This window comes from Falco punctatus (assembly GCF_963210335.1).
Source record: "Falco punctatus genome assembly, chromosome: 4".
Lineage (NCBI taxonomy): Eukaryota > Metazoa > Chordata > Aves > Falconiformes > Falconidae > Falco > Falco punctatus.
Genome location: NC_137583.1, coordinates 12,124,477 through 12,141,749, shown reverse-complemented (window position 1 = coordinate 12,141,749; position 17,273 = coordinate 12,124,477). Strand labels below are relative to the sequence as shown.

Here is a 17,273-nt window from a genome sequence, read left to right as displayed (position 1 = left end):
AGGCAAAAAAATACATATATTGTCTGGAGCTGATTCTTTTTCCACACTTCTCTCCTTCTCATCCCTCTTCACCACTAACAGGATTTGCATCAGAGCAGCCCAGCCCTTGGAGCCATGCAGCTCCCAGCCCCTCTCTCTGAGCTTGTCACACTGTGGAGACATCACCTTTGGACATTCAAGCATGAGGAAGGGGGCACTTTGGCCACACAACACACACCTCTATGACCCTTCTGGCAAGCGGGGAAAAAAATCAGACATCGCAGGGTATTATACGGTTTAGACATGTCCAAGAAATACCAGCTAGGAGCAGATGCTTTCAGAGTCACTCAAGACTTTCTTAATAACATAAGCTTACCTGGAATGAAAGAAAACCAAACTGTCTCAATCCTAAGCCAAATGAGAAAGTACTAGCATGCTCAGTAGTTCCTAGGGATCAGAGAGCCCACTCTTAACATTGTTTGGGAGATCCAGGTATCCCAATGCCCAGGTGTATATTTTTATGAGCTCAATGCACTGTCTTTTATTGCAACAACCACCAGACCCCGCAAAAAGAGACTGCTCAGCCAGGAATCTCTATTTGGCGGGGGGTGGGGGTGATCGTTTCAATTGGTTACATCCTTGTCCCTTCTTTTACTCCATATTATTTGTGGTATCTGCCGGATGATACCGGTGGAAGCCTCCACACCGAAGCCTGGACACAAACCAAGGAGCATGGCAAGCCCTGCACTGCTGGCAGTGAGCAGCATACACAGCACAGCATGCAAATGCCAAAGCACCACGAAAGAGCAAACCTGAGTGGACTTAATCCTCCTCCAGCTGCTCAGCTCCTTGTCGCTCATCCTCTGCTGCTCAGTTTGGCAGCAGGGCTGAGCCAAAAGGGAAGCCCACGTGCTGGGAGTGGGGCAGGAGGCAGAAGGGTGTTCTGCAGCGGGAAACATGGCTCTTCTGCCCGCAGGCATTTACATGCCACCATCAGAGAAGCGAACAGGAGTGGCTGGTACACAGAGGTTTAGCAATAAAACCTACTCTGAGCCCGTAGCTCAGGTCGGTCCCAGCTCTGTGACTCCTAAGACTGCCAGCAAGGTGAGGCACAGTTGGCGCTTGTCCCCCCTGCTCCTTGTCCAAAGAAGACATCTTTCCACCTTCCTCATCTTCAACAGGGTCTCAGGAGCCTAAAACCACAGCAGAGAAGGGCCAAACAGACTGCATGGGATGCTGGTAGAAACACGTCCAGTGCTGCTGCATCCCAAGCCACAGCCAGCCCTTGCTTTGCATTTGCACACCGACTTGCACAGACCGGGCTGTCATCGCTGCCCTGCGTGCCACACATGCTGCCATCGCTGCGCTGCATGGCACATGCTGCCTGCCATCCCTTGCCGTCCCCAGCCTCCCGCAGCCCCCATGGGAGAGGGGGTGGGAGGGGGCCAGGCTGCCCAGCCCCAGCCCTCACCGGGTGCCTGGCCATCCCCACGGGTTTCTCGCCCTCCCTGCTGCCCACCACGCATGCACCCCCTCCCCTTCCCCTGCCCTTCGTCGCTTGTTGCATGAAGGGCGCTTTTGACCTCAATCTGTCTGCTTGGATTAGAGTCCGGAGCCGTTCCCCTCTGCCGAGCACGGAGCCCCGTCAGGGCTCCAAGGCTGCATCTGCCACAGCGGGTTATTCAAGAGAGGGTCCAGCGAGGGCTGCTGCCATCACAGGGTTACTCAAGAGAGGGTCCAGCGAGGGCTGCTGCCATCACAGGGTTACTCAAGAGAGGGTCCAGCGAGGGCTGCTGCCATCACAGGGTTACTCAAGAGGGGGTCCAGCGAGGGCTGCCACTGTCTGAGGGCAGCAGGGGAGGCAGAGGTGAGAAGGGGCACTGCTGGCTGCATCATGCCGGAGCCACCACACTTGGCTGCAAGGGGGCAGAGGCACCGTCCTTCAAAGCTCAGCCTGCCTGAGTGGTGGAGGCCAAACAGAAAGAGTTAGGAGGTGAAGGAGGAGTGGTGATTTCTATTATAACTGAGTGGAAGTGGCTGCATGGACTGAGCCCAAGCTGCAGCAACATGGGTCCTTTGGGTCTGCAGAAGTGTTTCTTCATAGTCCTCCAGAGACAGCTACAAATAAAAGTAAATTGGTAAGTAAATAAAACACATCAGGGCCCAGTCTTTGACCCAAGGAAAGTGACACAGCATGGCTCAAAACATCTGCATTCTACTCCCTGTTCCCAAAATCAGAGTGACCTCACTCAAACTGCTCTCTGGGAGTTGTTGCTGGCCTACAACATCCCCAAAAATTGCCTGGACGGGATGAGTTCCTGCAGGAAGCTCCTTGACCTTCACAGTACCCTGCCCCATGCCACCAGCACCTTCTGCTCAGGCTGGAGCCCAGCATCACAGCAGAGATGAATCCAAAGGAAGGACCAGAGGAAGGGGCAAAGGCGCCCTTCATCTCCAGGTAGACAAAAAGCACAGAGACATTTGAACAGGGAACTGACTGGTTGGTCTGGGATGAAGCAGAAGGACCACAGCTACCATGATGCCCCTCACATGCACGCAGCCCACCAGACTGGTCAGGAGGGGAGGGCAGTAAGCCCTGGAGGCCTTCCTTGCATTGGTTGAGGATGACAGGCCAAGTCTGACAGCTCTGAGTGCTGTCACCATCTATTGTGTTGCATTCCCTGAAGGGTGATAGGGCGATCGCAATGCCCAGAGCCCGGACAAGCGGGCTACCAGACAGCCTGGCACCGACAAGAACTGTCCCCAGCTGCACACGCCTCTCCACGTCAAGTCTCTCTCCTCTCTTTTAGAAACAGCAGCAGAGAGAGCTATTTCACCCCAGTCGGAGGATGGGTCTGCTGGCAGTTCCCAACCCATCACAGCTGTCTGACTGCATGGAAACCTGAGCTTCTGGAGGGACCATCAGGTCCAGCATCACAGTGGTCAGTGCCCTGGGGACAAGAAGCTTCACCAGGGGTTGGAGGTTGCAGCCCGTCATACCCCACCAGTGTGTCCTGCAGTGCAACAGCTTGTTAACACCAGTGCTGGGGCTAATGCCCCATGACAGCCACAGAGTTCATGGTGTAGGTGGGATTCTACTTACTCTGCAGACCACGGTCAGCTGAGAAAAACAGATTTAGCTTCTGAAATACCTCAAAACCTCAGGTGCTCAAGTCAGACATTTCCAGCCCAGTCCTCTCTGGTGACAAGGAGAGGTATCAGTGCTGGGGGGAGAAGCTCTGCTAGGTCTCAACTGGTTTATCTATGCCCAGAACCTCCAAGACTTTGCCCCATCCAGCAACAAGGACGCGTTACAAATGTGTAAGCTGTGGCTAAGATGCATGTGTTTCACAGGAGGTGCACTTCAGCACTTCTCCATCATTTTCTCTCACTCTGTGCCTCACCCAGTTTGGAGTCACTGCCCCTCAGACACTTTGCTAGTAGTCCCTAGGTGGAAATGCAAGAGGAAACCCCAGCTGGGCTGGAGATAGGACAGGTCTGACAGGGTTAGAAGAATCCACTCCCTGCTCACCTCCAAGGGGAGAAGCCACCACCTGCTCTGGAGTTATAACTCTGTAGACAGAAAACCCAGCACAACCGCAGAGGGACATGTGCCACCCCAAGACTCCACAGCTCTGCTGCTGCCCAGCCTGTCTGCTCTGTCCCCGCGGCCACTGACATTCAGCCAGCAGCTGGGGTGTGGGGTGACACAATGGTGACATGATGGAGGCCCAACTGCAGCTTTGTGCTGGAGAACAGCCTCGCCATGATGTCCTGGGGCATCAGCAGCAAGGAGAGTGGCACATCCCTCCAGCTGCCCTGACGGCTGGCCTGGCTGTGCTTTCATTCCTCTACTCCTTCGACTCTGCCCAGCCCCTGACCCCACGACCCAAAAGCTTCCTCTGATTTCAGTCCAGTAACACAGAATAACAGCCGTCAGGATGGGGGGAAGGGGTCAGATGCCCAGCATGCAGAAATCCTCCAAGTCAGACACACAAACAAACCCAAATCACCGCTTCTCATGGATGTCACAATAAGTAGCACAAACAGTAGCTGCAGGAAAAAAATCCAATAGACACCAATTAAATGCATGACTTGACTGCCTCTGCCACAGCAGCCAGTGGTGGCTTGCTGGTGGCAGCAGAGTATCACCAGTCATTGCTGACACTGCTGAGCTGCTGCCTCTCCCAGGGGATGCCAAGGATGGTCAGTCTCACTCGTGTGACACAAGTCTGTGTACCAGCTAGCTTGTTGCCAAGTACACCATAAAGTCACTCATGTCCTGCCTTAAAAACAGGGGATAGTCACTGCTGTGAGCTCATATCTCCCCGGAGCACTAACAGTGCGTGGACCTAATGGAAAAAATTCTTGTTTAGGCTGCCCAGATTCTGGACTAGCACAGGCAGGGGCATGTTTGCTCTTGCTAAGCAGGATGCTACAGCCACGGCCAGCCCAGCAAAGGTCCTGCCACATCCCTTGACATGACAGAGAACAGGATCACCCTGTGCCAGAGATATCTGGAGCAGCTGTTGGGTGGCAAGAGGGGACAGCCAAGAGAAAACCCACAGCCCATCCCTGAGCTACAGTTTTTCCTCGCCTACCCACAGTGGTGCTGCCATCTGCTTTAGACATCCCAAAGATGGCTCTGAATCGCTGCACTGGTGCGATAGCCACAACAGCACGGTGCTGTGCCAGGCAGCCCGGCCACAGCAGCCCCAGCAGCCAGTCCAAAACCAGCCCTCCTGGTGCTGGCAATCTGCACTGGGCACCGTACCACGCTACCCTGGGCATCTGCATCACACTACAGCAGGTGCTCTTCCTGGGGGGCTCTGGGTTCCAGTAGCCACCATAGCATTGATGCCTGCTCCTCTAAGGTCTCCCGGCTTGCTCTCTACACTGCAGCCAGCACCCCTGGGCAGGAGCATTCAGAGCATCGCAACCACGTCTGCAAGAAGGCACGCTTCCCTCCTCTTATTTAAGCTGCAGCCACTAGAGGGTAATCCAGTCCTCCGAGTTAGATCAGCTCCTTGCTTTGATACAGTGGGCAGCAGGTAAGTGCCTGAATCCCAGCGACTAATTACCAGGTGCCTTTCAACAGCCCCTGCTTAAATTAGCATCCATGCCCTCCATGGCTAGCCCGAGAGCCCTTCTGGCTACCACTGAGCTGCACAGCCTGGAGAAGGCACCCCGATTCAATGCCACACGCTGGGGTGCAGTTGTGACTCTGTTTCTTCTAGTTGGATGATGCCGCTTCTCTAAGCTGATTAAGAATATTACAAAATAATAACACTAATAATGAAATAACATTTTTAAAACCCACCATAACCCTGAAATCTTCATTAATTATGAATTTTGCATGGCAACCGTTACTAAGAGAGTCTTCTCTGAAACTGATGTTCAAAGAACTTTACATCAAATCTTCAAACAGCTGAGAAGGTTCAAGCTACAAAGTCGAAACATCTGTTGCTTTCCATGCATTTTTCAATGGGGAGATCAGAGAGGAGAAAAAAGTGTACAAAATAATCCTGGTTCAGCTTTATTATTTAAATACAATGACAGCCTATGATATACACTCTGTGCAGAGAGAAAAAAGCAAAAATTAAGGCAGAGTATTTTACAGTTCTACCTACTGGAGCCAGAAATATTATAAGCTTCCATTTGCTTTAAATTTATCCCTTCTGGGAAATGCTGTATTAATGGCCCTGGGGATTAAGTCTAAAACAGGAAAAGAAGGGCAACTTCTGCAGCAGAAACAATGAGCTGACAGTCTCATCCCTCCTCTGACTGCCATGCAAAGCCTGGCTATGGTGAGAAAGTTAGGAGGCAAGGCTACGGGAGTGCAGCTCCCTGCTACATCTAATGCCACCTCCATTCATCGAAGCCAGCAGGGAACAAGCAGAAAGGGTCATCCTCTGTGCCTGTGGGAAGGATGGAGCAGATAGGGCTGTCTCCTAAAAACTGCCTTCAAAACACACGTTCTACACTCAGCTTCTTGCTCTAAGGGCAGGCAGAAATCTGGAGGCTGGGGCTTCTTCACACCTGATCAGTTCCATCTAGTGAGGTCTCTGCAAGACCTGGCTGTGACATTCTTCAAACTTTTCATTTGAAAAAAGCTAGCATTTTCTTTACCCAAACCCAAACCTTTCAAACAATAAAACAATAACCAACATTCCTAACATTTTCCAAGGTCTTGCAAAATATTTGGTGTCACATAGGATCAATATCACTTTCAGTGTAACGTTGACATTTTTTTGTTGAACAGTGAGCAGAAATTTCTAACAACATTTGGATTAAAGTCTTCAATTCAATACACAGCACGGCAACCTTTAGCCAAGGTACCCTTAGAAACATGACCCAGAGGTCTGCAAGGTTCCTTGCACTTGTGGTGTTTCAACTGCTTTCCCTGGAGCCTCAGGCATTGCTGCACCAAGAGACCAATACCCGATGGGAGGTTTGCCAACAGACAAGCCTTTTAGATGGGAAAACTGACTTCAGCTTTCAAACCATGTGCTTTTGGGGACTGCTGCCCCTCTGAGAACTAATGCTGGGTTGGAAGGAACCTGTCCTGCCACAGGTAGGTTCCTCTAATGCCAAGAACCAAGATCAGTTAGCAAACTTCAGATGAAGAGCTGGACATTAAGGATATCTGTAACATGAGGCTGGGAATGGCTTCTTGGGTCACTGTACCAAGACCCTGCTGCCACAGGTAATATGATATATTATCCCTTAATAAACACAAAGCTCAAAGATTTGGTTCAAATCCCATAAAAAGGAGGGTGGAGTGGGCATGAGAGAGACCAACTGGCTCCCAGAAGCCTTGCAACCCCGTGATTCATGACCGAACCCTCTTCCCTGCCTCAGACCCGTCCTCGAACATCAAAACTTGCCTCACGGCACAGTCTGCTGCTGCTGTCATGAAGGTGAGAGTTCCCCCCATGGCTCACCCCTTCCAGCAGCAAGGTGTCGGGCTCCTCAGAGAGGCTTTTTCTGCCCGGAGAGCCTGCTTTCAGCCCCAGCTCCTTTGGAGGCAGCTGAGAAATTCAGCTGCTGCTGGCTCAGTGCAGGCAGGGATGAATTATCAAATGCTGCTCCTGAAGGCATGTAAAATGTCCTAGTTGCAGTCATGCTGAACTCCTGGCCATCCTTTTGCTTTCAGTGTAATTTTTAATTTCAATTTAGAGCCCAACAGTTCAGCAGCCCCTGGGGCTGGTTGGGTCAGAAAGATCAGAACAAGAGGAGGAAGAAGGAATTAAGGTTTTCAGAGTGCTCTGTCCCAGCAGCTTTCCCAGCTCCCATCTCACCCAGACCCACCTACGCCCCCAGGCAGCTCCTGCCCTGTAAATCCCATCAGGTTTCACTGACTCCTACCTGTGCGACCAGCCGGCAGCAGTCAGAAGCAAAAGCCAAAGCCAATGCAGAAATTCCCTCCTCCCCAAGCAGTGCGTTTCAATTACCACGGTGCGGGCTTCCAAGTGGATTTATCAAACCGGGCCTATAAAGCAAATTGAATAATCTTGTGCTTCAGACCTATAAAATAAGTATTATACTTGAAAGTACTTTGACAAAGTAATAAAGACGGAGAGTGAGGGAAAGGAGTGAGGAGAGCAACCAGCTCCTTGTTAATGTGTTGTAACTGAATCCAAACGGCGCCTGGCTCCGAGGTACCTCCCCATCATGGGAGCTGCCGGGGTGCATCCAGCTGTGACACTGCATGGTCTGGATGGAAAGCTGATAAGCATTAAGATATAAGACTGTTTGATCACTCATTTTGCCCAAGACGGCTCCCCTCGCCGCTCAACCTCCAGATCTCTCCAAAAGCAAAACCTGGGATGAGAGTTGGAGGTAACTGAGACAGACCTTGGAGGGGACCTGAGAAGAGGTAGACACCCTTCCAAAAAGAGCATCGGTGAGCAATCTGGTCTTCACATCTCTGCTGAGCAAGACCAGTAGAACAATTTCAACAAGGAAGATTTAGGGGGAAAAACAGGGAGCATGAGCACAGGGAAGCCCCGCTGTATGCAGAGACTGCAACCCTGCTGTTGTTTCGAAGAAGTAGGTAGGGAATATCTCACCACCTACTGGAACAAGGAGAATGCTGATGCACTGGGCAAGTCCAACATGAGGTCTTTCATGATACTAAATGATTTGAAAATTTGGGTACCAGGCCAGGTGAGACACAGCAACAACCTCAGCTCTTTGGGAGCTCTTCCGCTCTACCCAGTTCTGCAGCCACTCCAAAGCCCCTCTTTTTTTAACCCTGTCCCTGCCTGTAACACTAACCCTCACCTCGGGCAGACTCTTCCCATACATACTGATACTGGAAATGAACACATGTCCCACCCCACAATGGTGTGCTGTCCCCTGCCTCCACAAGACCCTACACTCAGGGTGACCTCCCAGATCCTGGCCATTGTAACACTATAATACTGGGATTATAGCTGAGAACATCTGCTCTCTGTAGCATAGAGAGACAGCCTCAGCCTGCCAGTACCAGATTTTACCATTTGGTATCCAATGGTAGGAACAGTGCTCCCGGTTTTGCTTTCCTGAACCCCAGTTCATTCCCCACCATCCATCAGCCCCCTGCTGATGGCAGCACTGAAGACAAACCACCTGGGGGGGAGGCAATGCCAGGAACAACCATCAGCTGTGACAATCCAGACAGGGTCTGTAACCCCCAACGAGCAGCAAACCACAAAAAGGGCTTAACTCCTTGGCTCTGCCTCCACCCTACCTCTGCAACCCTTACACGAGCCAGGAGCGTTAATCCAAGAAATGGAGCCATGAGTCGTCCTTCTCTGTCTCCTCCCAAGCACACGGGAGCTCACACCTCTGCATTGTGGATTTCTATCTGGTAAGTCTGGAGTTGTGTGCTCAAATACTCACCCCAAGTGACAACACGTGTTGGGTCAGACCATGGCACACACAGCCCCCCAGCTCTAGCGAGCTCCGCTTTGCCCTGAAGCCTCATCCCTTGGCAGGACATCAGCTGAGGGCCACACTTCCAGCTGGGACATGTGTCCAACCTTCCACCGCACAGCGCTCGGTGTTTCCCCTACTAAATCAGCACGCAGAGCTGCGAGGCGTAATGGAGCAGGGTGGTAAAATCATCCAGCCGGACCTTCAGAAAATTACAAATAATTATCCAGCCTATGAATTTGCCCCCACGATTTCCCATCCAGCGAAACCCCCTCTGGCCGTCTGGAGCTCAAGCAGACATCAGACCCCTCTCCCTTGCTTGTTATTTACTCTCCACTCGCTGCCTTTCTTCTGCCCCAGTGACCCCACTGTTCACACATCCCTGCTCCCCCTTTAACCCCATTTTGGTTTAGGGTCTGATTAACTCTTGATGCTGAAGGTTTTCACCATCAAAAGGCTTTGTTGCCATGGTAACTCCTGGGGAGGGGGGAGTGTATTATTCAAACCAACGGGTCCAGCTAGCGCAGGGTCAGCAGGATGGAGGAGCCCCCAGGGATGCTCGAGCCCTGTTTCTCTGTGGTGCCCATGCCTCCTCCCCACCGCCAATTACCGCAGATGAGAGCCGAAATCCCGCTGCCTTCTTTAACTCTCTCTCTGCATTAGTGGCAGCTCATGGACTTCTTTTTTTTCCTCTTTTTTTTTTTTTTTTTTTTTTTCACCATGTGTCACTAATTTTACTCATTTTCTGAGTTTGTCTAGAATAGTAAAAGATTTGATTAGAGTGTTCCCGGTTTTAATTGTAATTAGGACAGTCATTGTACGAGCTATAAAAGGAAATTGGGCTACCGCTGAGTGGAAGAGCCCCTGAGAGAATAGGAGCTGCGAAGGGAGAATTTCGTTCATAAAAAAGGGAAAAAAAAAACCAGTTTGGGGAAGAAATAAAACTCCAGCTCAGGATAGTGTGACAGCCAAAGTGGCCCAGACATCTGGGACCATAACAAAAGCGTGCTTCCTAGGGATTTCAGCATGGGTCGTGAGCGGTTTCTTCCCTGCTGCAACCTTCTGCATGACCTTGGGTGAAGCAGCTCTGCTCTTGCGCCTCAGTTTCCCCCGTTGAGACCGATCTGGGTGGTCTGTGAGCTAATGACTTATTTTACGATGTGCGTTGTGATCCCTTGAGATATGGGAGAAGCGAATATTGAAATAACCCATCCAGTCCCCATCACTTACCAGGACCCACATTGCTGGTGGCACCATGGCTGTGAAGGGACACCGCCTGCAGCCAGGGGATGGCAAGATGCCGTTGGCCATCACCCAGGTCCCCAGGATGGATATTGGACATTTCTGCTTTTTTCCAGCAGAGGGAGGGGAAGGCCAGTTCAAGCCCATCGCAATGGTATTAATGCTGGGAAGAACACCTAGAAATAGCATGTGCAAAGTCAGCCCAGTCACCACCTTAAAAGCCCCCGGAGAAGTGGGGTTTCCCCAGCCGTGGCATGAACCTAGGGTTTGCCAGCCTGGGGTGATGTTGTTGGCCACCCATGCCAGACACACGGTGATGAGCCACCAAGTCATCGAGGACCAGAGGGACAGGCAAGGTGCCTACAGCAGGGGACCAGAGGGACAGGCGAGGCGCCTACAGCAGCATTTCTTGACTGATTTCACCACACGGAAAAATTGCTTTTGACAGTTATGGCTGAGATTCCTGGTCACAGTCTCCAGCCTGGCCACTGCATCCCACCACCAGCCCCTCCAAAGGGGGAGAAAAGGGGCAGGTGGCAGTGCCCGAATCGTGTCACCTGCCTGCTGCCCCGGGGCTCTGCAGGGGGGGCAGCCTGCGTCTCTGGAGCTGTCAATCCAATGCCATACAATTCAAGATAAATCAATTTCCCCCTTCCCCCTGCTCTAATTCCACCAGGGGAGATGGTCGTTTTCCTGAAGCAATAATTTGCCTGAGTTAAAAAAAAACCCCACAGTGAAGCTCTGACTGCTCACGGCACATTAATGTGTATCAGCCGTCGCCTGTCACCTCCTAATGATCCCACCTCCAATCCAAGCCCAAAACTGTGGGCTTTTACCACTACATTTAAAGTGAAGAACAAACATAAACCAGTCGCCTCCCAGCATGGCTGCGATTTTCATTTGCCCAGGCAGGGAGAGGAAGGGCGTGTTGCTCTGCTCAGCCCTTACTGCCTTCAAAATTTATGGATTTTTTTTTTTTCCCCCTCTTCCCAGCAGCTCAGAAGAAACTTAATCATCACCTCTGAGTGGGAAGAAACCCCCCGCTGTATCCTCCAACTTGCAGGGCCATGTGATGCTGCTCCGGCCTTTCCCATGCAGTCTGAACCCAGCACATGGCCTGGCACTCACAACCCATCTTAATGCTCTAGCTGGGTTTTAATTTGTATTATATTATATTATATCATATCATATTATATTGTATTATATTTCATTATATTCTATTATATACATAGGTATAGATTTTATGTATGTATTATAAATGTATCTATTAATCATTTTATATATATATATATATATATATATATATATATATATATACCTCTTACATGTGGGAGCCAAAAGCCTCTCTCCCATGGGAAGTGGCTGCTCAAGGGCCCCCTGTACCCCCCCAAAGATGTGACAGGTCCCTTTGGTGCAGGATTATGGAGCTGGAGGGGCAGTGACATACCTGGGACAGCCCAGTGAGCCCAGCTGCTCTCTTCGCTCCCAGGCGCTGGGAAGTGAGTTGGCAGCATCATGGGAGGGACCGGGGCTGCCCAGGGCGATGCTGCAGGAGGGGAAGGGAAGGAGCAGGCTGGTGCTCTCTGGGCATAAGTGGATGGATCTGGCTGTTAATGAATTAGACACTTGTCATCAGCTGGAACAGCAGCCCCGCTCCCAGCCCAGCCGCTCGGTTCCAGTGCAGGAGCTTGGGGCTCATGAGTGAGGGAGACGTTCCTGCCAACCTTTCAGCTAAGCCTGAAGAAGATGAGTCTAATGGCATCTTTGGGGGCTCAGCCGCTGGGGCTCTGAGCGCATCAGTGGTGACACCAGAAGAAAACATGCACTGGTGGACATCGGTGGCAGGTAAAAGGTCTTAAACCACCAAGCCAAACCCTGTTGTCTTTGTGGAACAAAGCTCACCAAAGCAGAAGGAGCTTTTCTGCTGACTGACACTCACACTATGGGCACGTGGCTGTCCATGACTGTGTGCCCGAGGATGTGAGTATGACACATCCCTGTGCTGCAGCCCATGTTTCCCCGTGTCCTGTACCCACCTCATCCCAAGGTGATGCATGGCACTGAGCACACTGTGCTTTCTGCAAGGGCAGCGCTACTGTGTACGCATCCTTCCCCTCGCTGCACACGTAGGAGAAACAAAGGAAGGATTATACAGAGAGACCCAAAGGCAGGAGACCATCTCCCAGGGCTGGAGAGAACAAGGAGGTGCACAGGGAAAGTGCAAGACCGCGGCAATAGTGCAGGGATAGAGACTGTGCAAAATGCCCTGGGCGAGACCTTCAGACCCCACACAGGTGCCTTGGGATGTGCTGTTCACCTGGAGCCCAAGTTCGGGGGAGATGATGGCATGGGGGCTTCCAAGACCCCCAGGGTCAGCCAGGGTGGCCCCGGGAGCTGCCGCGGGGAGCGGGCTGCCTTCGCCGAGCCCCGGCCGCTCCAGGCACGCTGCAGCTCCTGCAGATTTGCTGGATTACTGCCGTCTCAGGCGGCAGTGGTATATGTTATTGCTGGAAGGTTCACATTTTATCATTTAATCAAATAAAGTGCATTTGTGGATTACACAATCATTTGCAGGCCTTGATAATCTTTTTCTGCTTAGCTCTGCACTAGAACTGAGGAGGCAAACAAAGACATTTGTAGCTGTCGTTGGAGGCCCTGGCTTCATGCCAGGAGCTCTTACTCCTTGGGAAAACTGGTGCAATTTGTATTGAAGAACATCCTGGCGATCGTGAAATACTAGATATTTATTTATTTGGCCAACAAGGAGGTTTTTAAGCTTTTGTTCCCTGGTAAAACAACAGGAAAAAATATTGGGGGTGGGTGGGTGTGGAGAAACATGAAAATCCTGTCTGCAAAGGGCTCAGGGTAAAGCAACAAAGTCCAGCAAGAGAGTTTATGTGGATGACAGCATGTCCCAGATGGGTGCCAAGGTCATCAATGCCTATTCTGTACCCCGTCTTGGCACACAGATTTCCTCCAGCAGGAAATTTCAACTCTGATCAGGAGAGGATCCATGGCTGTTATCCCCAGGGAAGGGAGGGAACCTCAACAACACCAAGCCCCCGAGGAGGGGAATCACTGAGGGGAGAAGAGGAGTTGGCTCTGCTTTCTTGAGTGGGGGCTGCTGCAGGCTGGAGTGTGGGGTCCCCTCCAGCACCTCCAGTGAGGACATGCCACTGCAGAAATCCAACCCAGCTCTTTGGGGAGAGACCCTCACCCCCGCGCCTTGAAAAGACCCCAAAAGCAATGAAAGCTCCGCTACATGTTGGACTGAAAACTTACTTAAATCCAGTTTCTGTACCCAGCACAGTGCTCACCTGCCCGATGCTCATCTGCCATAGGCTCCCGTGCAGCCACAAGAATGATGTTTGCAGCTACAAAATTTGGGGAGATGAGGGTCGTTTTCCCACTGCCCATAGTTAAATCCTTCCAGAAACCTGAACAAGAATCAGTTCAGATGTGATTTTCTTAAACATTTGAAAAGTTGGTAAAAGAAAACTATTTTTTTTAAGATAGAAAAAAAAGATCAATCTTTGTTTTAATGGCACTACAGTTAAAATAGAGGATGTTTAATACTTGCTGCTGATGTTCTTGTTGGAGCATAAGCAAACTGCAGGAGAAAACAGAAAAACACCCAGTTCATACATATACTAAATGTAGAGAAAAATGCATTTAGGATTCACAGTGTACAACCAGCCCTGTCAGCCCAAATCCTCAGGAGATCAGCCAGCCTCAGGAAGGGAAGACAGTAAGGAAAGAAGAGAAAAAAAAAAAAAAAGCAGCTTAATTTGTGTGATACTGGTCTGCATGCTGGGCAGAGCCCCAGATCCAGCCCCACACCCTGAGGATGAACCCCAGACTCACCTCCTTCTGCCTGGGAATGTCCCTCCAGGCATGAATGGCCACCCAGCATCACTGGGGGAGGTCACCACCACGAGGAGGGTGCTGCGGTGGCTGGCTGCTGGCCTGGGCTTCCTCTCCCTGCGCTTTGCTTTAGGATCCTGCACACCCTATAAAGCAGTTTGGGAGCACCCACAGTTTTGCGGTGACACAGTGGCTTTGCAAAGCTTAAAGACAAGGACCAGGAGCTGGAAAAGAGGATGCGCTACAGTGTGCAGAGCCTGCAGAGACATGACTGCAGCATCACCCCACCACCATGTACCTCTCCTCCCCAATACCCAAGCACTTGTGCTGTCACCCCATTATATCCCCATGGGATGAAGGACCAGGATGGCCGAGAGGTCATCTCCTTTTGACCCCGGTGAGTGGCAGTGCAGCCAGGCAGGTATTTACCTCTTGCTTGCAGCGTAGGGGATTCAGCTCTCCTTCATCTGATCAGCAGCTGTGAGCGCTTCTTAAGATGAGCGAAATCAAATAGTTTAAAACAATTTAACGTAAGCCTCCCGGGAACGTGGCTGATGGAGAAGCCCCTTCCCACCGTGCATACATCAACAACCCAAATTCCCCCACAAGCGCCCAGAGCAGCCCCCAGGGCTGCTTTGGGAGCATAAACAGCCACAGCCTGGGGTCCTCATACCCGCACATGCACCCACAGGCCCGGTGACGCTGGTCCATCCCAATGCCGTTTTGCATCACCTCATCCTGGTACAGCCGTGGATTCAGCCACTGCTCCCGGGAACTGTCCTTCCCCAAAGCCACCCGCTCCTCCCGCCTGCATCACCTCCAAAAACACAGGCAAGACACTGGCTTTAGCAAAAATGTTTAATCTCTCCTTGATGCGTGTGTTTATTTACAAGTACTAAATCTGAAGAACATTAAAATAGGAAATAGCAGGATATTTACACGATCAAAGGGCGTTCGACCAGCCGCGCTGGCCTGTTGCTTCAAGTCTGAAACAATCACAGAAAGTAATCAGGACTCCGGAGTTCTATTTTTTTTTCCCCATTGAATTTTTTAAAACTATTAAATCCTCTGCCTTTTGCCAGGTCCGCATTAGGTTCCCCTTGCTTTCTTAAAGGACAGCTCGTTGTGCACTTCGGTCGGAGGCGGGTGAGCCCGGGGTGGGGGGCTGGCCACCTGTCCCCCTGCTCCCTGTGCCACCCCCAGGGCTGTTCCCACCCTGGGGACAGGGCTCCTGCCAGAGGGGGACACCAGGAACAGGCATGGGGGACACTTCCAGGCTGGACCACACTTTCATTTTTTTTTACCCCAAAAGTGAAGAGAAAAGGCAATGTGAGCAGAGCGGGGCAGGGAGGGACCCGCTTGCTGCAGCGGTTGGGGATCAGCCCACAGGGCTGAACACAGGTTCAGGGCAGGGGATGCTTCTCCATCTCATCCCGTTTTGGGGTGCAGCTGGTACCACCGGTAATAGGAGTCCCACATATGCTTCCCAGCCTCTCCCCCAGCCTTTCCCCTTTCCTAGGCAGGGTTAGGTGGGGATGGCCAGCCCGGCTCTGCCCCCCACCAGGCTGGTGCCAGGGAGGAAGGACAGGCTGCCTGGCACAATTAAGGACGTTGGGCACACGGAAGGCAAAGGTAGCACCAAGAAGCACCGGAGGCTGTGGGCAGCATCACAACGGCCACCTCGCCGACCGCCACCCTCCCCTGTCAGAGGCAGCAAGGGGACCCTGGAGGGGTGGGGAGGTGCTGGAGGGATCCTTTGGTGGAGCGAACCGCAGACACCCCAAAGCTCCCCAGGAGGAAGCCAAACGGAACCCATCCCTGGGACCACACCACAGGCTCCCAGCATCGCTATGGGGCAGGAAGAGCCAGGCCACAGCACAAGTGGAGCCCAGAGAGCACAAACGCACCATGGCGCTGCCAGCCTGCCTGGCATGACCCCCCCACCCCCTTGGAACGTCTCTGCTGCCCAAATCCCATCCAGGCCCACCACAGCCAAGAAATTCACGTGTCCCTCTCCAGCCTGGCTCAGGGAGCACCCACAGCATTGCTGCTGTGGACGCAACAGGCTAATAAACTCTCTGCTCTTAACAGTGCTTCCAGCCCTCCTCTGCCAACAAGGAAACTCTCAGCGAGATGCCCTTTGAAACACATGTCCATCCCCTCCAACCAGCAATGGGAAGGGTCCCACCATCCCCTCTCCCATCACCACAAAAACCACGCACTTGGCTCCCTCAATGACAACAGAAGATCCCCAAGACACTCTGAAACAGGTAGGACCCATGCCACTTTCACATAGAGACTTCAAAGCAACCGCTCCCCTTCCACCAGACCACACTGACCACCGATGCATGGCTGCCATCCTCCAGGCGACCTCCAGGACCCCCGCCAATGCTGCCCAGCTGGCAGCGCCGCCAGGAAGCAGCTTGGGGCCAACCTTGCACCGAAATGAGCTGCAAGCACCCCTCTGCCCCATCGCAGCAGCAGCGAGTTCGGCAAAAGACCCCCCTGAGGGACCCCCTGGAAGGATTTTGTCCCACCAGAGTGCCCAGGGAGATGCTGGCAGGCGGTGGTGGCCCCAGCACAGGGTGGGTGGGCACACAGCTGTCCTTTAAGGCTCTCCGAGTACCACATTGGAGATGTGAACCTCTGAAGTCTTTCTTTTTGCTTGTTTGTTGGTTGCTGTTTTTTTCTTTTGGATGAGAAAGTGACAAATTAATTTCAAATAAAAAAAAATAGATAACAGGTCTAAACAAACCTCTAATACTCAACACTTGCAGGTTTTTTTTTTGTTTTATGGGGTTTTTTTTCTTCTGTTTCTTAAAAAGATCAACTCAGACTAAAATCTAGCACAGTCATGCAACAGCCCACAGCTCTCAGAAATCCAGCGACAGCTCAGGGTTCGTAGGTTTGGGAAACAATTATTACTTCTTTTTCAAACATAGTTTTGCTGTTGTGGTTGGGTTTTTTGTTGTTGTTGTTGGGTTTTTTTAATCAGCATCTTCTCCTTTCCCTCCTTATTAAAACAAAACAAAACCAAACAAAATTACAACATAATGAGAGATGTGCAGGCTTCAAACGATTGTTCTGCATGGTGAGAAAGGCTTGGAAATTTCTTCCAGACCATTTGGTATCTTCTTTTCTTTTTTCTAGTTGTTGTTTGTTTTGTTTTAACTGGCTGTGTAAATTCATTTCATATTTATATTGGTTCAATTCTCCTTCAGTTAACTATACAGCACCCCACTGGGGCACGAGAATTAGATTGTAACCAC

The 17,273-nt window shown here is 51.4% G+C and overlaps 1 long non-coding RNA gene across 1 annotated transcript; it reads left to right on the top strand.

Moving 5' to 3' along the window:
- Positions 1-1,758: 1,758 nt before the first annotated feature.
- On the top strand, positions 1,759-17,229 carry LOC308062833. Its single transcript, XR_013927714.1, has 2 exons — positions 1,759-10,496; positions 10,531-17,229. It is a non-coding gene; the product is annotated as an uncharacterized lncRNA (long non-coding RNA).
- Positions 17,230-17,273: the final 44 nt, after the last annotated feature.